The 26,885-nt window shown below is 32.2% G+C and overlaps 1 long non-coding RNA gene across 4 annotated transcripts in view; it reads right to left on the minus strand.

The window, feature by feature from the left end:
• LOC114122857 (uncharacterized) overlaps positions 1 to 26,885 on the minus strand; it is a 108,133-nt gene that overhangs the window by 18,595 nt on the left and 62,653 nt on the right. The window contains exons 9-10 of one of the 4 annotated variants that reach the window (XR_007604853.1): positions 25,080 to 25,415; positions 5,605 to 5,865 (exon numbers count right to left, since the gene is read on the minus strand). This is a non-coding gene — a long non-coding RNA (uncharacterized LOC114122857). The other 3 variants (XR_007604854.1, XR_007604852.1, XR_007604851.1) reach the window with 3 other exon arrangements.

Raw genomic sequence — 26,885 nt, forward strand, 5'->3', positions numbered from 1 at the left:
GTAACATAATGCTGAAATCAACTAAATATAAAAATATTTAAAGACAATTATTTTTTATAGGCACTTTAAGTTTAAATTTAGACGAAATTACTTATTTAAACGATAAAATATAAGGACATTTATTATTTTATTATAATATAAAAACATTATACGTGGGACCTTAAAACTTTTTTGTTTATTATATTATTATGAATTGTATTATAGGTATACAATGGTATTTCAATTTATTTTAAGATATCATCAATTTATACTATGAATTTATTTTTACTATTTTACGTTATTTACAGAAATATGTTATTTAATTTTTCGTTATTTTAGTTTATACGATATGGTATAAATATATATAATAATAATAATTATAAATACCTATAGTATAATTAATGCAATATTTTAGAAAAAATTATATCAACCTACTATATATTATATATAATACTAAAAGTAAAATAAATGACTTAAATATCTAGGTACATCGAAAAAAAAAATTTCATAGAATATATTTAGTGATATTGGATGATAGACTATCATCGCTTAGAAATGTGTTTCCTATACAAATATATTTTATCAAAAATTAGAATTTAACGTATTCATACTAGTGACTCATTTGACACATAATATTGAGTATAGCGGTACCCGCTTGTCTATCATTTTATTATTACTTTAAATTTGGATCGTGAAAACAACATTAGGCGAAAAATGTTTGTTGAAATGTTTAATATGTTTGTCTCTAGGTAAACAGGTTAACATAGATAAATACTAAATAATAACTAATTTATGATACTTTTATAATAATTATGTTCATTGAAAAAACGATACGTTTAAGTGTATTAAATAGGTGTATATTTTAAATAATTAAACTACGACGAAATGTACCTACGTTATTCGATTGTATTTGATAATATAATATTATATAAGTTCGATAAATATTATAATACATTACACGAGTTAAATCTTGAAAAAAAAAATGAATGGATTAATAATTGTAAATGAATGAATCATTATTCATCACAATGAACCAATAATAATAACTTACAATTAATTAGTTTAAAATCTACAACTATTCACAGTTTTATTTTAAATAAATATAATATATTTATAGAAATATATTTTATAACTAGCTTACTATTTAAGAATATGCCATAACAGTGTGTATCTATTATATTTATATATACACTTTAACTGTCGTATAATAATTATATTATAATATAATATAATATGAGCAAACACAACGTGACGAATGATTGCTGAAAATAAAACAGTCGCAATGGTAGACGTGAATGCTATAAAATAATAATATATTATATAGTATAACGACGACGCGCAATGTTAAAAATAAGAATGAAAAAAAAAAACTGGCATTTTAATTTGGTTCAAATTATTACAAAACATATTAACCAACATATTAACCCCGTCACCGAGCAGCTGTCACTGCTAGTTAAGAGTATTATTTTTAAAATCAACCTATTAAACGTGCATCGTGTCGTCAAGAATGATATTATTTTCCAACATAACACAATAGAATAATTATTGTATGTATTTAAAAAGAAAAACTATTTATGTTGCTCGTACCATTTGTCCTGCAGATTAACAATAAAAACAATAATGCATTATCGTTACTAAATTTTAGGTAAAAAGGTTTTTGGACGACGGGTTTTCAAACAGAAAGTCGGACGGTATTTTTAATTTTTTTTACAAATGATATCTAATTTTTCTAATTTGTTTTTTAATATTTTTAAGCTACAATTTAAATGTGAAAATTTTCTAGTTAATATTATTCCTGAAAAACAAGTCCACCCGAAGAAATGAAATCTTTATTGAAACAAAATATATACGAGTTGCTTGCTTCGTTGGAATCTAATACTGGTATGTAGGTACTATATTGTATTCTATCACTATAAATCATTAAATCACCAATCACCATCGTTGTATGAACAATTTTGTTTTTGAAATAAATAAATTGCAATCTATACTAGCTTATAATAAGTAATTTTAGTGATGAAGAATTTACAATAGTGGAACAAAATATGAATAAGCATTCAGTAGTACTACCGAACAAGTCAATTGTGAAAGAGTAGAGTAAGTCGCTAGGTCATGACTATAGTGGTAGGTAGACCGTCTATTTTTTGGGGATAGTGTGCCAGAAAATACGTTTGATTAGTGCATTTTAGTGATTTTTAACTCATTGCAGGTAACCTGATACGCCGTATAGTGAATTTTTTCTGGCTGATTTAGGATTTGAATTTTGATTTCTTTGTGTAGATTTTTATTTTTTATATCTGTACCACCAAGGCGTGAAGTGGAGATAATTTGACGAAGACAAATGAACTGATACGTCTGAAGCGTTCTTAGCTTCTAATGTCTAAAAATTTAGCCAAACTGGGTTCTTTAAACTATTAAAACACGATTGGTCGTGCAGCGAGAGATCAACATTACCTACATAAACGAATTAGCTACATAGATAAAAATATAAGCCCGTCGTTAAACGCTATACCCACGGTTATAAGAAAATGTCAATTTTGAAACGTCACATCTTGAGTTGGTGCGAATATAGGCAGACAGGTATCGTGTACGTATATTATAATAAGCACGTCGTTATTATTACGTCCGAGTGTAGTGAATGATAGGCCGTCGTCGACTAATGAAAACACAGAAGAACAATACAACAATGTAATGCGATGGTTAATGGATATAATAAACAATATAAACGCCATGATAGATATATATGTATAAAGCAGAAATCTTCTTATGTATTTTGACGTGCAATCGGATCTATTGGTCGAAAGACCCCACGCCAAAAATACTGTTGTCAATGATTCAGCTATAATACTATTAACGTTACATAATACAACAACATCGATGTCGTGATCGATCTCCGTTATATTTACGCAAAAACTGTCAACTGGTTCAATTGTCTTGAAAAAAAAAACAATTAAATTTAAACGAGGTTCGTATATCGTATTATGTAATAATTGAAGTTTTTTTTAATAATTAATTATATACATAAAAAAAAAAATAATAATAATAATAATCAAATTAAACACGCTATGACTATGATAACGGGTCAGTAACAGTTGTTGATTTTTTTACTTCTCAAAGACTAAACGACATTATAAATATATATACTTTATTATAATTACAGTACTAAATATGTAATTATTTTAAATATGCATAATATTCTATGAAATTAAGATTAACAGTTTATCTTTTTTTTTATTTATTTAGTTACCTACTGTTTGTATATAATTATTATTGTATGTAAATACCTAACATATTTATTTTAAATCATAATTATTTTGTTTGTATTTTCATAGCTTTCCATCTTTATTACAAACAACATTTTAAGGAGATTGATAAATAAGAAAGTTTGTGTAAGAATATATATTACATATATTTTGTTTCATTTCGATATAAAAAAAATATTTCAAGTCTAAATTTTATTATGAAAAAAATAGCTAGTGATAATGAATATTCACTAATTTACGAATCTGTTATGCATTAACCAATTTTCTTTCAATAATTTAATAAGCTGTATCACATACTTTGGTATGAATCATTTACGGTGAAGTTTATATTTGCCATACTACTTTACTATTACGTCATATACACATAGGTACTGACATACATACTTAATATGTTTGTTAGAAGATCTGTAATTGAATATTAGACGATATAATAGTGTTCATTACTTGGATATTTAAAAGTATGAATACTTTTAAAATTATTAAAATTTATCACTTATAGACAGGTGTTAATTATTTAATAACGTCAACATGATTACTATAAGAGATTGAGGTATAATATAAATAGATTGATTTTTTACGTTAACAAATAATGAAGAACGTGATCAGATTAAATATTAAGTTTGTGCAATTGACTTCTTCGAAATGTTTAAAAGGGTTTCTTACTTTCGCGAGATCTATATTCGAAAACTGAATAATTATTAAAACTATTGTATAAATTATTCGTAAACCTTGACATTAATCTACATGCTTTCGCCAGCTATATTTCTATAAGGAATAACCACGTGGGATGCGCTAGAGTTAAAATTCGTAAACACTGTTAACTTAAAAAAAAAACAATCACCTTCATACGTTATTAGACGTTTTGAATTCTGAACAGAACAAAAATTTAGTAATTTTATATAACAGTTTTTTTTTACGTATGTGACACTATTGTGAGCCAAGTTGGCCAATCATAGAAATGGTCTTCCCTAAATTCTATACACCTAATACTATTATCTTACCAGTTTTTTAACATACATTTTTGTTGTTGATGTATGATTCACTTAAAGCACGAGAATAACAAAAAAAAATTATAGTCAAGTATTTTTTTTTAAGCAGCTAAGTTTGGTTAGAGGGTAATAAATTGCCGTAGCCCACTAATTGCTCTGTTAAATGATATTCTCTGATCACGACGATAAACTAGTTATTTTTATCCTCTGACTTTCGTATATATATATAACGTTCAAATTAAAGATATATGATTATGTAAACATATTATTACAAACACATTGAATTTTCACTACAATACGAATAATAATAATGATTTTTTTTTTCAAACTGAATGGTTCTAGTATGCAATAGCATATAGCAGCGGTTCTCAACCTGTGGTACGCGTACCACTAGTGGTACGTAGCAAGCTCATAGGTGGTACGCGAAGAAAATCTACCTTTATAAAAAACATATATATATACATTATTAATAACAAAAAAAAAAAAGCAAAAATATGGTCAGGTGGTACGTAAAAAATTTCAAACTGTGTAAGTGGTACGCGAATACAAAAAGGCTGAGAACCGCTGGCATATAGTATTTATTATATTACGTTGATATTCAATTGGGTCATTGTAATGTGAACTTACGAGTACAATTATAAATTCAAGACTTAAATGCAACTTAAAATCCACTTAAAAGCAATTTAAATGCATAGCAAAAATATAAAAAATTTACATTCATAAAAGGTATTTTTTTTTTTTAGTAATTTCCCAAGGTTTTTTTGCAGTTAAGATTTGACGAATTCAGCAATCTAATTAGGGTGAACAAATTAAGTTAATTTAAAGTTTTTAACTTAATTAACAATTACTTTTGTTTTTTTATTAACTTAACTTTAACAACGTTCACGAAAATAAATAAAAAGTTAATTTTGAATTAAATTTCCGTTAAGATAAACGAATGGGCCCTACCCGGAAGGCATACCGTTATAAACAAAAATAAGTGAAAAACTATATACTTGAATTAATGTGGTAATTAAGCAAAAAAATATAATAAAAAATACTAAGTGAGAATAAAATAGACTTCCTAATTTTGCAATTGGATACAATATACTATCGTAATACTGGATAATGTATTTTTGTTTTTAATTTATTAATTAAGACGTTAAATTCAGCAAATCATCTTTGTGTTTCTAATAAATTAGCTTTTTTTTTTTTTAACACGGGTAAAATACAACTAGCCATAGGTATTATAATGATGTAACGTTATTTTTCAATATCCCAAATGTATTATATACACTTTATTAACTTAAAATATTAACGTGTTTAACAACGATATACCACAGGTCTATAGAGTATAATTGTTATATTATACTTGTAAGAAATATTCATTAGGTACATTTTTGTCACGACTGACCTGATTAACAAAACTTACCTGTTCTGATGACACGCGGGACCACTTGTAAATTATTTCTTAAATGTATTTAAGACGTTGGTTTTGAATTTTTCTTTAATAAATCGTCTATTACCTGTCCGCTTTAAATCTTATACAAATTTCACATGCGACGTCTTCTTAATGCCGATCAAGTAACACTATATGGCACCCAAAGACGTGCAGGTCGTGTTTATTATCTCAACCCGCAACCAACACGCATAATCCACTAAACAATACGGATCACAGGTCATAATTATTCGTGTGTTCATATTAATACAATTGCATTTAAATGAGTACACTCGTGATGGTTATTTTAAAATTACATCGTTTCACTTGTAGTCATGTACTACAAGTGGATCTATATTGATTAAACCAATAAAACACATACCAGACAACGATCGTCACGGAACTACAGAAGCACTCAATGTTTTAACGATAAAATAGACTACGAGGGGAAAAAAATAATGTTATCATATACCGGATAAGTCCGGAGAAAAAAATCCAACGGTCAAAGGCATAATACTACTTTGGAAATTCCATACCACTGACATAGGACGGTATTATTTTTATCGACATGACATAAAAGCATTACAAAAATATGTTGAACGGTCGGTACTTCAATTTAAAAACGGACCTTTACTAACGGTTTATACTCTATTTCAATTTTCTGGTTTAAAGTTTACGGAATTTCGAGTATTTAGTCAAAGGGATAACGTCCGTTTAGCATTTCAAACAGTGAAAGCGCTTGAAGCGTTGTGAAAAAAAAGTTTTAAAAATAACGTCGCCTGCATGAATAGACTGTTTACGTTCTAAATCGCTTAGATTTTCTTGTTTGCATGTTGGAATTATGATACATTTACGATTCTATCGTTACAAAAGGAAAAAAAAATATCCGCTTAATGTACCTATAGATAGATTAGGCATAGGCGCTTTGGTACTGTGTTAATATTGTATTGCTTTGAGGCAGGAATTTCATTCTTTAGTCATCAAAGTAATAAATTACAATACAAGTATTGACTTGTATTATCTCGTAATATACAAAATATACTAAACCGCGTACAACGTGTTTTTTTAACATAAAATATTATAATATAAAATAAAATAAAATAAAATAAAATTGTAATAATATCATATTATGATAGATGATAAATAATAATAGTACAATACATAAATGTAATTACGTACTTAGTGTACCTATAAGTGCAATTATTTTAACGTAACATTTTAGAAACCACTAATGTTTTTAAGTGGGCATATTTCAACATAATTTTAAGTTATCATAAAACAACATTTTTAAAAGAGAATTCCATTTTTATCGTTATTAATTTTTAAATTTTACTATTTAGTTAATAACAATATGCATTTTTAGATTCATATTTCTAGAAAGTAGAATATCATTTTGATCTATAGAAATCAAATTTTGGGCAGTAGCTTATTATTTACCCACTTATAAGTATTTAAAGTTTTGATGAGCGGAATAGTGAACCAACATTTTTAAGACATTCTCGAAGTTATAATGACTCCATTCCGTTTATCTAAGTTTAAAATACTTATTAAATATATAAGTTATAAACTATTTATCTAAAATGTATGTACCGAAATATAAAAAGAAAAGAAAAGATATGCTAATTTGGAATAAGGAAAAAAATACATGTTGCAATTAAATAAGGTAAACATTTTTAAAATTAAAGCATTGATAGTAAGGTAAAAACGTTTTTAAAAGAACGTTGTTTTTAACGTCTTAAAAATTATTTAAAAAAAAAAATCTGAGTATGGATATCTCACGTTAAAATGGTTTACCACTAGGTATACACGTCATAATATTAATAAAAATAATATACCTAGGTTGTTTATCACGCGTTTTTGGCTGGCTGTGTGTCACTGCTGCACTTCTAGACGATTTTAGTCCGATCTCACTTACACGCCTGAAACTTTGCTCACCTCAATGCGAATGTACTTAGGTCAAAGCAAGTTTCAGGCGACATGTGGATGGTTAATCCTTCGTTCGTTGCGCACGGTCGTCTGATCGGAAGCTGATCGGCGGGCGCTGCTCCGCTGCGGCGTGTAACGCTCGCAACGTTGGCACACCTGAAACTTTGCTCACCTAAACCGTATGAATAACACAGGTTGAGCAATGAGTCAGGCCCGCCAACGTTGTGAAATAATCGTAGGTATCCACTTGAGATGACACACTCGCACACACACACACACACACACGTTTGCGATTACGAGTTTCCGTTTTGGCGCGCGCCGTTGAACACGCGAGGCGGCCCGCTGGACTTGCGAGATAAAGCCCCGTCCCCTCCCCGCGACCCATTCAACCGTGTATAACGGACTTATTTCAAATCGATTGCTCTGCCTGGACTTCAAAGATATTACACTCTGTCTGCGTACAAATATAATTTCATACAGAGAAACGGCCACAATAAGACACGCCGCGTGTGTCTGGCAATATCGTTATGGTCGACCGGTCGCGACACAACTGCGTAGGCGGCGACGCGCTGTACCGGATGTGCCGACGCGCGAGGGATGAAACGGCGGCGACGGGGTGCAGGTGCGTATCAGAAAACTCCGGCAGGAAAACCGTCCGAGACGTTTCCACCGTTCTTATACAACATAATATAGGTAATAATATTATATACGTAACCCGTTTTTCGAGAAAAAAAATCGATTTACAATGAAAACGTCATGATCAAAATGCGTTAATACGGCCAAGTCACTATATAAATACACTAAAAACTTAATCTATAAAGTAATATTAACAAAAATAACAAATAATACGATAGGTATAATATTAAAAACGTATGACGTATACCTATTTTTATGTTATATATACAAGCTTTCTTAAAATTTTACATTGATAAAAAACGTCTTCCAGAATACAATCGAAATCGGAGAACTTTACGTTACAATTTAATTTATATCAACGACCATTATGACATATTCATAATAATATATTATCTTATACAGTATTAAATGTAAACTATAGATTATTGACTTGAAAATACTTTATTTTTTTCTAAATTTAGATATTTAATTGACTTCACAATATTCAATAAAAAATATTAACAAAAATGGTAAAACACATTTGGTTATATCGTACACAACGGAAACTAATCAACTTATCATTCTAATAATAATAATAATAATAATATTAATAAAAATAAAAATAATTTTAATAATATATATTATGATATAATCTAGGGTAATAACTATGTGAGTAATTCAACCAGGATAAAATGTACAGAAACGAGTTTAATTGCATCACGTCTCGATAATATTTCGGGTAATATATAGACGTCATGGAGTGATGTTACTCATCAGTCGTCACAGACATACTTTCCACCGAACCCTCGGCTAACACGCAATATCCAGGGTGAATTAAACGAGGGTTCGTATCGGTGATAGAAAATAACAATAACAAAATCTACAATGTCTGTCACCGACAGCTTGTGGAAACTTCTACAGCCGACGAGTGCGCATATTTTTCTGAGTTTAAACCTATACCTTTACAATAAAATATTGAAATGATTATAATTATATCGTTTGATCGCTTCGCGTTTTCTATTGACGAGAAATTTACCGATTTTTGACCAAATGACAATAATAATATTATTAAACGTATATTATATTATCAATAATGGGTTAAAGAAAAAAAAATTATATTAAAAAAAATATTAATGAAACACTCGTAAAATATAATATGCTATAGTTCCCAATGCACGAAGAAATGCATTGAAATATTGTCGGATAGAGATGTCATGTTTATTGACTTGCAAGCTGTAGCAGTTTATTTGTATTGGATTACAAGAAAATAGTTCTAATTATGTCCGAGTTGTGCGTTCTGCACAACGCAATCATTGGGTCTGAATTATGTTTCGTTTAGGTGCATCGGCAAACAAAAAGAGTGTAATAGTTGTTGGTGTGAATTTAATACAAAAACCACAGAATACGATGTTAAAACTTTTCATACATAGTACGTAGGATATTTGTGCAGCTTACTCTATAGGTTTATGCACTAAAAACAAATATCTATGCAAATTCTATGCTATAGAACCCAAGCCCATTTCATTGCGTAATGTTTTGTACGGATCATTTAATATGGCCGTTAAACGATTGCAGTTATACGATTATTGTTATTGTTACACACCCGTATTAGGCGCTTATGCACACTACTGTGGCTATATCTATCATAATTGATAACTGAAATTGGTGTACATATCGAATACAAAAAAATTGTTGCGTGCAATTACCGCATCAAATCGCATATCGAAATACGCAAAGGACTATATTATTATGCACTGCACGGTATTATTGTTTGCGTTTTGTTCCGATGAGGCTTTGTGGGAGAGACTGAGAGAGGGAAAAATAATCCAAAAAACTCCGTTCGATTTTTGCAGGCTACACCCTTTCCGGACAGCGGCGGCGTTCCACGATGGCACCAAACATTTACCGTACTCCCCTAGCAATGTCTGTGTGCGTCCCGATCGCCGCCGTCTCTGTCAAACGCGCGAGGAGTAGTGGGGTTTCATTTCCTTTTTGAAATTACTCGAGTTATGTACACACACGGGCGTTATAATAATAATAATAATAGTAATACGGACGGTGCGTAAAAGGGATGGTGTTTTTACGTATTTTCCTCGCGCCCGTCTGCCTACCCCGAGCCCATAAAATATATTATATACATACATTATAAGTTATACGCCATGCTGTTTTTCAGTACCAAAACCGACGAATCACTCGCGGTGTGCGATTTCGTGTAATTGAAGAAACACACGCTCGGGGCCAGATTATTTTTGACGCCGGTCCCGTGACGGATACCCTGGGTAGACAGTAGAGGGAGAGAGAGATAGAGATGGTTGCAGTATAGGTGTAGCTGGTACGTGATTAGATTTGCAATGTTTCCGACGGCGTTAAATCACAGGGCCGTACGCGATGCTAACTAACTACATCGCCGACAGCAGCGACCCGCTGGGTGAAAGGGTAGACGGGAACGACTTTGGGAAATAGAAAATTTAATCCTATTTATTGCTTTTTCCGCTTTACGCGTACATATATTTTATATATAGGTACCTACTACTTACATACACAACACCTATCCATGTATATATAAGTGAAATTCGTGCAGGATTCCAAGTCACGTCACCGCCACCGCTCTGGTGGACTTGTTAACGTTGCTGAAAATCAATTACTGTACACACTGCACCGGATTAACCGTTCAAACGTGATTCCGCCGAACGGAAGAATAACGTTACTTGAAATACGTTTAGTGTGGATAATTATATTTCTACTAATTGAAAGCGGCGGCGTATCGCCATTTTTATATCATTCGAATTTCGTTGAGTTTAAAAGTCCAATTGTCATGTATCCGCACTCGTAGAATACATATCTATTGTATGCGATACATGTATATAGAATATTATTTATTTTAAATACGCAAGTGTTAAAAACTGAACCGCGTAAATACAATCACTTGAAAAAAATTAATGTACTTGACATTGAAAAGCATAGTGTCAAAATGTGCGGCCATGGAATTTTTTTTTTACAAGCAATCGTATATGATAACGAAAGATCACTGGAAATATTTCATCCCCATCAGCGCTTCGTGCACGTTAAAATTATAAAATAACCACAGCTGTACCACTATTGCAGGGCATCGCACAAGCACGTTATTTCGAAATCGAACGTTTAGGCCGTTTAGGGAGTCGTATGATAGCAGGTTGTATTATATTATCTGCGGTTACCGTATCGAAATAATATTATTATATTAATATTGTGTAAAAAATATATTCAGACGTTCTACCTGTACTACTCTACACCGGGGCACTATTAACGTTATACCGTTAAACTTTACCACGGAGATAGGATAAGACCGATCGGATTTATTGGCAGACGTCCTCGTCTACAACTATAACGGCGGACTTGCAATGTAATAATATTATTGTGGCGTGCATCGTCGTCGCGGCTAATACGCCGTGCAAATCGATTTATTAAACGCCAGGGCTGGGTGAGCAAACACACAATCACGACGGTTGATAGTCTGTATAATAGTAGTTGTAATAATAATAATAATAATAATAATGGTAATAGCGATCGCGCGCGAGCTAATGCGCTTTTCTGCATCGACCAACCTGCAGCTATATAATATATATATGTATAGTGTATACCGTTACGATATTATACGCTACACATCGAGACCTCGAGGCGTTGCATTGTCGTGACCAGTCAAGTTCACGATTATAATATTACGTGCACGTGTATGAGTATAAACGTTATGTATAGCGTAAAATGTGTTTATTTGAATGTGTGTGTGTTAGTATCTGCTGTATACTTTTACTATACAGAGATCTGCACAGTTGTGTGGCACAAACGCACACACATAACACAGTCGGTAGACGTTTGTGCGGAACTCTATACTTAGTACTATATTTAACATTGTGTTTTGTGATGGTAAGGGGAAGGCAGTGCCCGCGGAAACTAGTTTGTCAATGTTATAAATAAAAAAATAAAATAAATTAACCAGAATAAAAGAAAGCTTTTCGTCGTACACAAAGCGCGGCGCCGTTCAGCGTTTTCTCGGTTATTGATGATCGCCGAGTGGCGTTCAGACGGTATGGGCAATATAGTATACACAAATATTTTTTATTGTATTTTAGGTACGCATCGTCTAAAATAGAACACAAAACTGATGATCTGTTATCGTCGCGCCGGTCTGTTGGTTCTCTGTAACGCATGGTGTATTGCAACCACGCGTGTACGAACGTTATGTGAAAAACTGACAGCGCACGTACTACCAAGAGATTTTTGAATCGATAAATTATTTTTTGCTAATTTTTAAAAAAATCAAAAACTCATTATTAGAGAAGACTTTATAGATTGTTGGATATGCGTATTATTTTTTTCCACACGAAATACCGATCGCAACAGAATCAAAACGTTTTAAAATAATTAAAATGAGGTCACGTTTGAATTTATATTTTGAAAATTACATAGCAAAGTCGGTTTTTACGGTCGACGATGTTATATTCTATCATTGTATTGTATAATGTATTTCAGAAAAACTCTCCGACAAAAGACAGGGCTATATGAGAACAAAATGAAACATTCATGAACTTCCTCCCTCGTAGACCACATCTGCTGTGGAGGATAAGGAAGGGTATTGTACTTAACCGAATTGCAAACCACGCAGCCTGTCACTCCGCCGCTGGCCATATTATAGTGGTAATACTATACACGAGAAGTCTAGTACATTTTTTCCACGATAAAGTGAATGCGCGTGTGTATTAAAAGATGAAGTTAAAATGCGTCCATTTGTTGTGCGTGCAAGTTACTGTACACATACACACATACATACGAGGGTGTTTTTCGGGATGGACCTATATACTCCGATCGAATAAATGACCGCATTTAGAATTATATTATTATTATTATTACTATTACGTATATGTTATATTATATATATATATATATTATGTATTATGTGGCGGCGGAAAAAAGGAAACGGAAGTAACTCCGATGGCCAATCGACCGAAAACTGTATCGTGATGGGCATGCGAGTTTTCGGAGATTTCCACATTATTATTAAATATATTGCAACGCCACTGCACGAATACGATTATTACTACCATATATATTATCTAACATCGTTCGGCCGGGTAGTTTCTCAAAGGGCATTGCAAAGTGTTTTTAATCTACCAGCGATTGCGGTAAATGATGCAACACGTATAATGGTATTTGCACGTCGCTTTTATATTTAATGTTTATTATAATATATACGCTTTTTTATGATATTATAGTGGGTAAAATAGCTTTATATGTATCTATAGTATACGCGTATCTTAGGTATTTCTGTGATTTATTCATAAAAATGTTACTCAATGATTTGACTTTTATAGAGTAAATTCTGCTCGTGCCGTTAAGTTTTCCACTTGCAACAATTTTATGTCGTTTTACATTAAAAACAATTATTAAAGTAAATTAATTATAATATAGCTTATAGATGTACTGGAAACTATTATAAGAAACGCAAACTACCTAATCGTAGGTATGGAAACATACTATAATAATTAAATTAAATTATGATGTATTGTACTTAGAATTTATCAAGACACGATTAAATTTCTGAACATTAAGTACAAACCATGTTGATTCATTGCAAAAACTGTTCACATTTGATTTTAATGGTGCATTTATCATTTTTTTTATTTCAATGAATCCCGTTCGACTAATCTTTGTAATTTAAATGTACGGTGTACCCACATAATATTAATAATAAGCAAGAGAAGAAGAAAAATAAGAAAAAATATAGACCTTTTGATATTCTTCGTCCTACTCAAAGAGTTAAATATTATAATCATATAAATTATACATAGGTATAGGTACTGTATAATGCATATATTTATCTATCCATAAATGGTAATTTGTTATTGAGTTATCGTGAGAATTGACTGATACTGTTTATCGTTATACACACACAGTTATTGGACGTATATCTAGTACATGGGTAATTAATTTTAACCAGACAATCATTGAATCATACATCATAATAATAATTATAATAACAAGACCGATAATGATACTATTCAAGTGGGCAGATCCGGTTTGATTAAAACCTACTGACGGGCAAAATGTATTTAGTGTATAATGTTTTTATTTTACATACGTGCACAACGAGTAATTTCATTACAAATTGAATAATGTTAACGTTAGTAAATATAATAGGTATTTAAGAGTTTAATTGGGTTTGGGTGCAAAAGTTTTTTTAAAGATTCTATGTTATACTTGTACAGTGTATACTGTATATAATACAAATGTTAGATAAACCGTAGTTTTTGGCATTAGTAATATTTATGAAAGTAATATAAATAATATATTGAGAAATGAATTTATATTTCCATTATTTTTAATAAATTTATTCTACTTACTAAATTTAATTAGTTAATCAATTTTTATTTTTATGTATGAGTAATGTGTGTGTATATATAAGTAAGTAATATTTTTAAAATGCATCCATCTTTATAATTCTTTTTATCATCTGTTTTCGTTAGATAATAAAATACTCTGATTCGCATTTAAATAAATTTCGCTGGTAGAATATAATTATTATTTTTTGGTTAGAAAATGTAAATAATATAAATTAAAAATATGTATATATATATAATATATATTTAAGATACTTTATTGTTTTAATGTTTAATAAATTTAACCTTTGATGTGTTTTTATAGAAATAAAAATGTAATAAAACTACAGCCACTAAACAGGGGTTGCCATTTTGCCATAAAGGACGAACATAAACTCACCCGATCCCAACTAAAAATGTCTATTTCTCATATTTTAATGTAAAAAATGTTTAAGAGGAATAGTGCATGAAAGAGAAGAATTTCTGCTGTCGGTTTATTTATGTGTTACATTTTTTGGTCTTATTTTCTGATGCTTATATATATATGCGGAACAACAGAGTTGTTAATCGAAAACAGAGAAAATAGGGTTCTATATTATTATTATAATGAAAGCTGTCGGTCGAGAGGTAAAACGATCAATTTTATTCTTGGCGGGACTGCGGGAGCCAGCGAAGGGATTTTTGGACGGTTTCTTAATTTATTTTATCAAATACAATCTTACAGAGCGGTTAAGAGAGAGAGAGAGAGAGAGAAAATAAATGAAATTCCGAAATAATTTTTCAGTAAAAGAGGCATAAACCAACATAGTTTGTAGTACCTGTATTTCTACAGAAAATGCAATAATTGGGTTAATTTTTTGTTGTCGTTAATATCAATAACATATGGTTTCGTATCGTATACGCTCGCCATCAACAACACCGCCAGTCACGCCGTAATATTCAAGCGTCCTACTGTAGTCTACAGAGATACCCATATCATATATCTACCCCTATTGTATATAACATATTATTGTGACAGCGATGGACAGTAATAATAATTATTTATTATAACATCTTAAAATGAGATACGGGAAACGGGAAACACTATTTCACGTATAGAAATAATTTCGAATGAAAGTTTTGTAAAACCAAAATAATTCAACATAAAACGATGAGCGAGTGGGTGAACCTTTGCATTTTCATTTTGTTGTTATTTTTATTATTTGAGAGTATTTATGGCGCAGCGGGAATATCTGAAAGCGTATAGTGCTTTTCGTCGTCCGCAAATGTGGCGAGAGCGATTTGACTTTATTTCGCGATATAAATCAGTTTATATTCGTTTATATATATATATATATATATATTGTTCACGTTTATATTATAACAACACGTCGACCGTCGGGAACCGTATCCGTTTTAACGTATCCGTCGGGGAATATAATAATAACATATAATATAAAGTACGAGGCGCAGTACCCCGTCGTTTGGGGCATAAATGGACGTAAAACGTCGATAAAATCCACCGTGGTACGAGGCGAGTAAAAATACCGCGGCCGGCGCGTACTCGACGATTTCCGGAAAACGAGCCCCGACGGAGCACGGTCGAATGCAGTAGCAATATATATTATTATGGTCCAACAATACCTCACGTGTAGGCCGAATAAGATATATGTATAATAATATACGTATAGTGTAATAATATAGTTTACGTTATGTTATATACTATACGACCGTTGCGCATATAGAAGATATTTTTTACGACTTGTTGATGTGCATTGTACACGGTTCTTGGAATAAAAATATAAACCACTTCCTCCTCATCAGATCCGATACCGGAGTCATGGCAATATATACACAAAACGAATGCCACGCGCGCGACACATTCGCATCAGAGATTTTTATGTTTTCTCCACGGGTCGGCAGCTGCCAGCAGTCGGCGGCCGCGGGATATCGCGTCGGTTCCAGCACAAAGGGGAATAGACTCACGCTAAGTGTAGTCTGGTTGTCGTATTGTTTTAGGGATCGGAAAAAGGTTTCCATCCCTCCCCAATCTATCCAGACTTATGATCCCGCCACTCCTTATCATCTCGTATATATGTATACACACACGCGCGTGCACACACCAGACTTGCAGAAGTATATATATGCACTTATATGTATATAAATATACAGTATATACCACTCCGACCATTCATATGTATATATATATTATATAGGCCATCTGTCGTTTATCACGCATACTCTCTAGAGTAGAATTGAAAAAACACAATGTTTGCCGCCGACGTTTCTTGGATTATATTATAAGTGGTTAGTGTAATATTATGAAGACAGTACCTAATCAACACGCACAATATAGTATCATAATAATTATAATGGTTGTAGTAGTAATAATATTATATGGTCATAAGAATCAAGTGATATATTTTTATGTAGTATTCATTGAAGTTTTTGGTTGCTCGGAAAAATTATATGATTGCAGTGCAATTGGAAGTGAGCGTCGAGAATATTCATTATTAAACGTTTCAAAAGCACAGAGAATTCTGCCGCAGGCTGTGGAGTCTTTGAAGACATTTTAATAGAAACATTATGACAGGAGGTGAGTGGAAATCAACAAAAGGTTCAATATCGGGCAAAGTGCAGTAGCCAATTTGAAAAAAAAGACTGAGATATCGCTTGAAATAAGAGAGAATTTAAATCAAGATGAATGTACAAAAAACGGCAATGCAGCAGTTATAACTTTAAAAGTGTACCTACTGTACAATATAGTTTATATGCAAATGGCGGATGGATTGAAGGGGTTGTTACGGGAAACAGTTTGCTCTGATCAAACTGAAAACGAGAAAAAGAGGCAGTATCTCTCTACAATCGAAATGTCGGTTTCAGAGAATAAGTTGGGAACACAAGCAAAAATAAATGTCACGTAGGCATATAATATGTTGAAATCGAGGTTTGAGGGTTGTAGCGCTAAAAAATAAGCTCGTTAGCGATTTTATATGCAAAATTTCAAAACACTCGAAAATGCTCTTTATTAACATAAAAAGTTAACCATAAATCGAACTTTATATTTTAAAAACATAAAAAAATAATGAACTGACTGAAAATTCAAAACTTTTTCAATTTTTCTTAAGTTATTATTTTTTTATTCACGTGTCGATATACAAATAGACTTAAAGAAGTAGCACAATGTAAAATGCCATATAAAATATGTCAATCAATAATGTTTGTGATTTACTTATTGCCTAACACGAAAATAATCTATTTTACACTCTACTAGGTCATTTAAATATTATATATTTATACAAAGTTCTTGGAAGGGAAGTCAATATTATACTAATTATTATTAATTCGAAATGCGTCAAACCAACTACCTATATAGTAGGCCCTAAATAATAAAATATTGTACGTTTTGACGCCGTATAATAGGTATGACACGCAAACAATCGAGCGGGTACCATATTATTATGGAATTACACGTGGTTAAACATACGTTTTATCGATCTCATATTTGTTTAAACCCACGGCAGTATTATAATATATCATCGTCACAGATGTAACGGGTTTGTGTGCGGGGGATTCGACCGCGTCAGATAACGAAGACGAATAATAATAGTAATAATATTATAGAATCCGCCGCCGCTTGTCACACTATATAATAATAATATACAGTGTTACATTCGACAGCCACGGACCGACGTGTTTGTGCAACGCCGTTTGACGCGTTGGCAGCTGGAACGACAGTGGCCAATAAATTATACCGTTTTGTACATTATACGATAATATTATTATAGCAGTTTTATTATTACTTACTATATTATATATCATGTTGTACGGCTGTGAGCGGCTAACCCGCCGGATTATACGCTGCAGTGGTTGTGTAGTCGCGACTCAGGTGCGGCACACGCGCCAGTCGGTCGCGTGGGCGGAATGACAGGTCGCGTGGAGAAGGGGTGGAGAGCAGGCTGAAAAAAAAATAGTATAACGTGACGCGCGCGGGCGGTGTCGAAGTTGCGTTATCGCTCGTACATAGTATACCTATTAATATATGAATATATAAAATAGTATACAGTATACTGTACACATTTTTTTTATTTTTTTGAGGGGCTCTTGGACGATACGAAAATGTCAAAATTATAAACCATAATATAATAATAATATTATCTATTTTCGTGGCGCGTTTGCCGCAATAAAGAATATTATATTTTTTTTTTCAAATAAAAAACTTGCCATAATATAATACTATATTTTGTTTGCGTTACAAATTAAACCTCCGACAAGTGCGCCCTGAATAATATTTAGATAATAATATAGTTATAACCGATCGTATCCAAGAGAATAAGCTGAACCCTAACCCAAAGCACACGTGCCACGTCAAATCGACGTTTATTTTAAGCTACCTATTCTGTTCACCGCCGCAGCCACCACCGTCGACCAGATGGATCGCACGCACAAATATTTATCAAATACTTTATATATTATGAAAACAAAAACAATCAATTTTCTGGCAAGTATAAGACGGCCAGTTCTTAAAATATCCGTTTAAAATAATATATCATAATGGACTTAGCGTGCACACACAAACTAAAACACGCTGCTGTTTCGAAACGTTTGCTGCATAGACCGAAACACCTGATAAATCATTTTATCCGGTCCGAGTAAAATTTAATTTTGAATATATTTCGCCAAACCGTTATGATAACTATATTATAATGTATATAACGCCTACGTACCACAAAAATGCCTGCCTACTATAAGATATTATATTATATACTATAAAATATTAATATACGGTCGATTTATACATAATATTATTCTAATCGTAGTTTTGCAATCGCTGCTTGACTACGCCACCACGCGTTATTACAACTATATGTATGGTGACGATGTGATTTAATTGTACGATAATAATAATAATAATAATAATAATGATAACAGTATATATAATATAATATCGTATTTGACGCACGAATATATTGAAATAGTGATATTAAGTGTCCAATCATTTTTTATGGTTGGTACCGGTGGGAAAATTGTATAATATATAATAACAATATAATATAATATTATAACATATCATAATAAATGAAGAGGAAGGTTTATTAGAGTAAGACTGGGATTGAAAACATGCGATGTTCATCCTCCTCGCTTCGGAGATTCGGTTAGGCCTAAGCTTCGTTATGCTGAGTGATTACGATTTATGAGAAAATAAAATGAAAACTGACAGAGTCTTGTGCTTTTTATTATAACTTTGTCGTCTTTGCACCGTCCAAAAATATCTTGAAATGGTCGTAGTAGCGTGACGTATTTGCTCATATCATCGATATGAGTCTTCGATAAAAAAGTTTTTTATATTAGAGAACCAAATTATTAGATATAGTTCTTTACTAGCTACCATACTGGCACAAAAAGTATTATAAATAGAGAGAGGAATAGGTCGTTAAATTTTATAGCGGTTTTTACCGAAAACCATTCACGTGTGATACAACATAAAGAAACGAGCTTAGTCTAAGAATGAATATATCGAACAAAGGCTGTATACACGTATAGCATAAAAACATTTTAATGAATGCTTTTGCAGGAATTTTTAACACTACGGCGAGTTTCATTTGCGGCACAATTTTCGTTCAACAATATACAAAATACATATACAATATACATATTATATGCGTATGTGTGTGTGTGTAATGTGTAAAGGGGTGTCGGTACGATTATTATTATTATTATTATTACATGTTTTTCGAGCATCGTATTTTACGCTTTTTTCATTTCTTCCTCCTCGGTGTCAATTCTCTATAATCGATCCCTTTCTGTTTTTTAAAATTCTGCAAACACGAGCCTATAACTTTCCCATCAATGAAGAAACATTCACCCCGTGGACTGTATATTAATATTATTATATTATATATATATATATTTACCTCTTGATAGTATCATATACATTATAATACAATAGGGCATAAGATGTCATTTAAATATTCCATTATTAATCGACAGCAGGGATGATAATAAGGGGGAGCGACGAAATGCATACTAAGGCATAAATAATAATAAAAAAAAAATTAAACATCGTTCCACAACGAAATAATTTCCATTATGTAAATGTAATAAGCATTTTGGTTATTGAATTAAGATGTGGACTTTAGCAAAAAAAAAAAACAAAACATAAAAATGTTAATAAAAAAAGCATTCGTGGATTAACTTTCAGCGAATTTCAAATTTGTTCTCGTCCTCACGCAACGAGTATAAGAAGATTTTCGGATAATAAATAAAGTGCGCGATAAAGAATAAATAATAAAAGAAAAAGAAAAAAACATTAGGTGATGGGGCACTCTAGAAAACCGACAAGCAAAGAAATAACAATACTCGAACGTATATTTATATATTTACAGTTTCTTTTACGTAAAAGTTTTATGCACGTTTTTCTGGAGAAGAGCAAAGGAAAAGAAAAACAAAACAAAAAGAGGTAAAACAGTATTATATACTTGAATTATAGAAAAACTTTTCGTGGACCGGATTGCTAGGGCGTATATTATTTTATATTATACATATATATACCATGTCATTAGGTATTACACTTAGCCATCACTATATCTCCACACATTATATACTATTATGGTAATACTTTTAATTAATTAATATTGTTGGAATTACGTTCACATTGCTAGCGCACAATAATGAAAATTTTTTGGAGGCCAATAAAATCCGTTAAATTTGTGGATGGCACAATGTGGTTGATTCCAGTGCAGGTTTTGCGATAAATCTAATAGATGTGAGAACGAACAGATCGCGTAAAAACAATTATACAATATTCACTTCACGTATTTTATATAAAATTATCTATTGTAAAGCTTAATAATATATTATTAAATGAGGATTTTAATTTGGGTATGCAATCGACTTTTTGATGTAAAAATAAAATGACTACAATCAGTTTAAAAATAATAATAATAATAATAATAATGATAATATATAAAATATTATTATATTACTTGAAATCGTTGATCGGCTGCCGAAGTTTGATGTTGATGGCAATGAGGACGACGACGAAGACAACGACGACTGGACACACGGTTTTCGCGGGCGGCATGACGAGCGTGCCTGCCGACGGGCAGACTGCGAATGATCGACGATGGACCGGCGCGAGAGAGATTTAGAGAAAGGGTGTGTATGTTTGTGTGAGAGAGAGAGAGAGAGAGAGAGAGAGAGAGAGAGAGAGAGAGAGCTAGAAGGATAGATATGAAAAGAGAGAGGGCGTTAGTGTGGAAAGGGAAAAAGGGAAAAGTAGAGAGAGAGATAAAGAGAGAGGCCACGAAAATCGTGTACTATGCGCGCCTCGACGCGTGAAAATATGGCGAAACGCCGCACGTGCGGCGATCTGTGCGCGCTCGTCTCCGCTGCGAACGAATGGTGGGATCGGCAGTGGCTTTATTTGAATTTCGTGTTTGATCGACGCGAATTCTATCGGACATTTTTTTTTATCGTATCGTGGATATATTATAGGAACATTTATTGGAACTATGACAGTAAAAATAGGAAGACAACATTTTAACATTATGGTATAGGTACATTAAGAATAAATATATAGTAGGTATATTAAAATATGTGTTGGCTTCGAAACGGAGCGTAAATCGAATTACGAAATACCAAAACTCTTATGCGCCGTTAAAGTCAAACAGTTACATACTATTATTATAGCTGGTATAGTTAATCGGTGGTAAATTATTCTATTAGTACGAACTATACAATCGCTCAATATTAAAAAGAAAAACAATTGCAAAGGTGTCTAACAGCAGACCCTTAATAAATTACCAATACTATTATTTAGGGGTACTATCCATCGTGTGTCGCCTTGAGTACACAGTTATTGACATAATTAGAGCTGAAAATGTAATATCTTTTAAAAAAAAAAACCCTGAAAAATATCTTTAAAAAAAATGGTTTTATACCCTAATAATTCAAAATAATGCACCTGTAAAATGCCAAGTTTAGTACCAATAAATATTGTTTATTAAATTTAAAATAGTTATATAAGATCTAGGGCACACTATCATAACCGTTAAATCAATATGATGTACTAATTAAAATTCCTAATTTTTTTCCACAGATTTTCCACCATATGCACTTATTCACATTATATATCCTAAACCGAATCTAAAGAATCAATACGATGAGTGCTCATAGATCTCCCAAAATTGCGGCTGTCGTATATTACTTATATTATTAGACGTTTCAGCAGTTCACCTAATTTCATTTCACTGTTCTGTGATATTTTCGACGATCACGATTATCCGCACGAGATCTAGTCACGAGTCCGTTGTAGTCCCGAAAGACTCGTCCTCGGCGTCAGTCTCTCCTGCGGCTTGCGCTGTTTCTCATATTTTAGCATAATACTATTATAATGTGTATTATTGATATGCTATACAATATATAAAAATTAAACAGCCATTCCTGGGGCGGCGAAACGATAAAATGAAATATCGGGAAAACGCGACCACAGCTGAATATATTATATATATGCCCCACCTGTATAATATTATGGTTGGAAGTAGATTTTTAAGACATAATCAAATTATAATATACTGAGTAATCAATTTAATGTAAGACATTAATTATTTAAAAAAAGCTATTAATGTTTTTGAATATATATATATATTTTGAATATAATTTATAATCGTTAAAAACAAGATTTTGTTCACCGTATTAAAAAAAAAAGTTTTTACCTTTTTTAATGACAACATGAATTTTATTTTTTATTTCAATGAATATTTTTTAGTGTACTTTAATGTATAAAAATCGAAGTATTTTAAGAAGTGATAAGCGGAGTGAAAGAGTACTACTGCAATGGTATTCCGCTAAACATTGGCCGTATTAAAATCTATACTTAGTAATCAATTGTTTGTCAGAAATTTGATCTTTATACATATACATCGAAATATTTTGAATAATAGTTTGCTTCGGAATAAAATGAAATGAAATATGTATGTAGTATTGTTGTCATTCAATACAACAGTGAACAACTTAAAAAATAGTGAAAATATATCATTTTTTTTTTCAAAACTTGAAATAATGTAAAATTAAATATTTTCAAAAAAAGGTTTGATAATCCTGAAACAACGAGCGTCTTACATCGAGCAGATCACTCTGTATATTATACATATATTATGTGTAATAGCTGCTGCGTCAGTCGCGTGCAATATCATATGCCATCATCTCCTACGATATTTTAATAGTGACCGTATAGTAACATCACACAGTAATGGCATTGCACGTACATTAAAATAGTATAATATTATTATGGTAATGCCGTAGCCTGGTCGCGATATATTAGATTACCGGCGCACGCACCGCCGCCGTCCGCGTTCTACTTGCGGTGGAAATGCGTATATTATAATATTATACGTCTTAAAACGAAACGCACACGGTCGGTCGGGCTCGCGATACGAGATCTGCACGAAACTGGAGCGTGATGATGACGGCGTTTAATCAAATCGCGGCGGCGGCGGCGTAGGAAACGACCGAAACTGTTAGAACAACGACTGCTGCACCGGGATGCGATGAGGTTATTCAACCTCCGACGCTGCCGAGCCGCTACGGTGCCATATTATTATTATTATTATTATTATCTGTCGTATTTCGTTTGTGCAGTATTCACGAAGACGGCGATGTGAGATGTCATTTTTGTCGTGATATGACCCACGTGAACGTAATAATAATTACCGTAACACCGCCGCCGAAATCGCGCGCGACACAGTGTCTACTCAGTTCCCCTCTACCCTTTGCAACTACAGCTATTATGCTCTCGAGTCCAATGATTTAAAAAACGGGTTCGAGTTTAAAGAAAATGGGTTGAAAGGTTTCTTTCGCTTCTTGTTTATGTCTCCGATGTGAAAGATATTTTAATATGCATCATGTACTTACGTTATAATTACCTAATTATAATTTATAAACTATTTAGGTATTTATTATTTCAATAAATCATTTATCAAAATCTATTAATTCTTATTAAATTTAATATCTCGTAATTTTTATTCCACTAATTGTTCAAAATAACTATAGTTTCGTTGCAAAAAAATAAATAAAAAATTTAGTTATATTGGAACAAACTATTAGTCAACAATGTTTTGGTCTGTGTTGTATATTGGATTGATTTCTTCTAGTTAGTTTTACCACGATAAATATTTTATTATATCTTTTAGTTATTTAAAAGAAATTAAAGAACGTGAGATGAATATAAAAATAGAAACACATAGCTGTAGTGGAATACCATTTTACGATAATGTGTTTTTTAAACGTGAAGTTCCGAGATTTACGAACGACCAGTTAACACGTAATGCCATTATATTATAATTAACGGGAGCGGGAAAACAACGAAAATTTAAAGAATCTATACGCGAACTGAAATATCGAACAAAAGTTTCGTGTCCATTATTCGAAACAGCATCATTATTAAAACAAAAACGTCGTGGGCGCAGCACCTCAACCATTGTGTAAATGAGAAGTATGCTTTTGTCACGACCCGTTGTATTTATTTTTAAAATATTATCAAAAACCGAAAACGTTTTACCTGTTTGTTCGTTTTTGAAAAGTTCACTCCTCTCTGACGGGAATCCATCATCCATTGAATTCTATGACAACAATAGTTGCAATTCTGGAAATTGTTGTCTCCTGTTCTCCGTGCTGCTTTATATTGTCGTCATCGTTGTTGTTGTTGTTGTTATTATTGTTGTACTCGGTTCACTCGAGTTGTTCTGCAGACCATGGAAGACGACGTCGGTGGAATTTCGTTCATAAAATGTAGACCGTTTATTTTGTTGCGGCGCCGAGTGGAATGCAATTATATATCGAGGTCCAGAAGCATTCGCTTAGCCTCCAAATTCCGCGAGCAAAGAGTGATTTCCATCTGCGAAACCGAAAGAAAACATAGTTAATACATGGGTTTATACACACATACAATTAATATATAGATAGATCATCATTAAGCTTATATCATATACACCATACAGGTATTTATGTTTTTAAGTTAGTACTTATATACCTATAAAAAAATGGTGAGTAATATTTTGTATACAAAATGTTTTAGTACAATCTAATTCTTTCTATCTCTTTCTCTCCCATTCTCTACTGACGAGCAAATGAGTTTACACATTTACCTGCAGTTTTACAATTTGGACTAAGAAATTAGTCGTTAGAAACTAATAGGTTTAACAAACCCATTTTCAATATATACAATAAATAAGTAAATGAATGTGATACCTATATAATATACGTATAAATTATTAAAACGCATGTGAAATATACAATTTCTTAAAGGGTAAGACCTCGAAAACATTAAGTACCTACCTAAAAGTGATGTCAATTTAGACTTTTTCTCATATAAAATACACGCTATTCAAAATACGAGTTGAAATAATTTTGGATTTACAACACTCATGGTTTTAAAACAACTACGTTAAGCTATAGTTTTGGCTGTCCATTCAAATGTTGAAAAACGCTCACGCGCACAAGAGTAGGTATACATAATACGAAAACGCTATGCGAGCAGGCATATTATATTATAAAAAAAAAATATTCTCTCAACGGCGGCGCCGTCGCCCGCGTCACATTCGACAAAGAAATGGTAATAGTAAAAAAAAAAAAAATAGGAATAATAATAATGAAAAATAACAATATATAATACATATAGGAATAACGATGTAGGTACCTATATAAACGGACGCGGCTGTCCTCCTCCCAGGTCCATATGACGCCGCCGTGCATATTATACCGCGTGTCAGCCGTGATGTTATCTGGCGCGCTCGCGGACGGGGTTAGACAAGTTTTAAAAATGAAAAAAAAAAATTTCCACGCAGTCACCGCCGCAAACGAACAAGAAATACGTTTGTCCGATGACCAGAGATACACAATATATATTATAATACACAACGACCAAACGTACTACGACTCGATATTGTGTGTAATGTGTGTACAGTTTTTTTTCGTTATGTTCTGTTTTTTGTTATTTTTTTTCTAATCAAACTCCAATGCGGTGGCGAACGAGATACAACCGCGGTCGCGGTATACAATAATATACCTACACACCATGAGAAGCTCGCGTCTGTCACGAATACAGATTTGAAATTCAGATGGTATAGTGGCTGCGCCGCTCGTGCGCCTATACTATATTATACATTATTATTATTATTTTAACGAGTTGGCCGTGCTACGCGTTCAATCGGGCCAGAGATGGAGAGAAAACGGAATATTGCGCGCGCGAGTTTATACAGAGAACATAATATTATGTAGACTGCAGATGACCCGTCGTATAAAAATATATATATATATTATGTATGTTCATAGGTTAGTTTGTACATTACATTGTTTATACCAGCCG

Source organism: Aphis gossypii, chromosome 3 (assembly GCF_020184175.1).
Source record: "Aphis gossypii isolate Hap1 chromosome 3, ASM2018417v2, whole genome shotgun sequence".
In the NCBI taxonomy this organism is placed as follows: domain Eukaryota; kingdom Metazoa; phylum Arthropoda; class Insecta; order Hemiptera; family Aphididae; genus Aphis; species Aphis gossypii.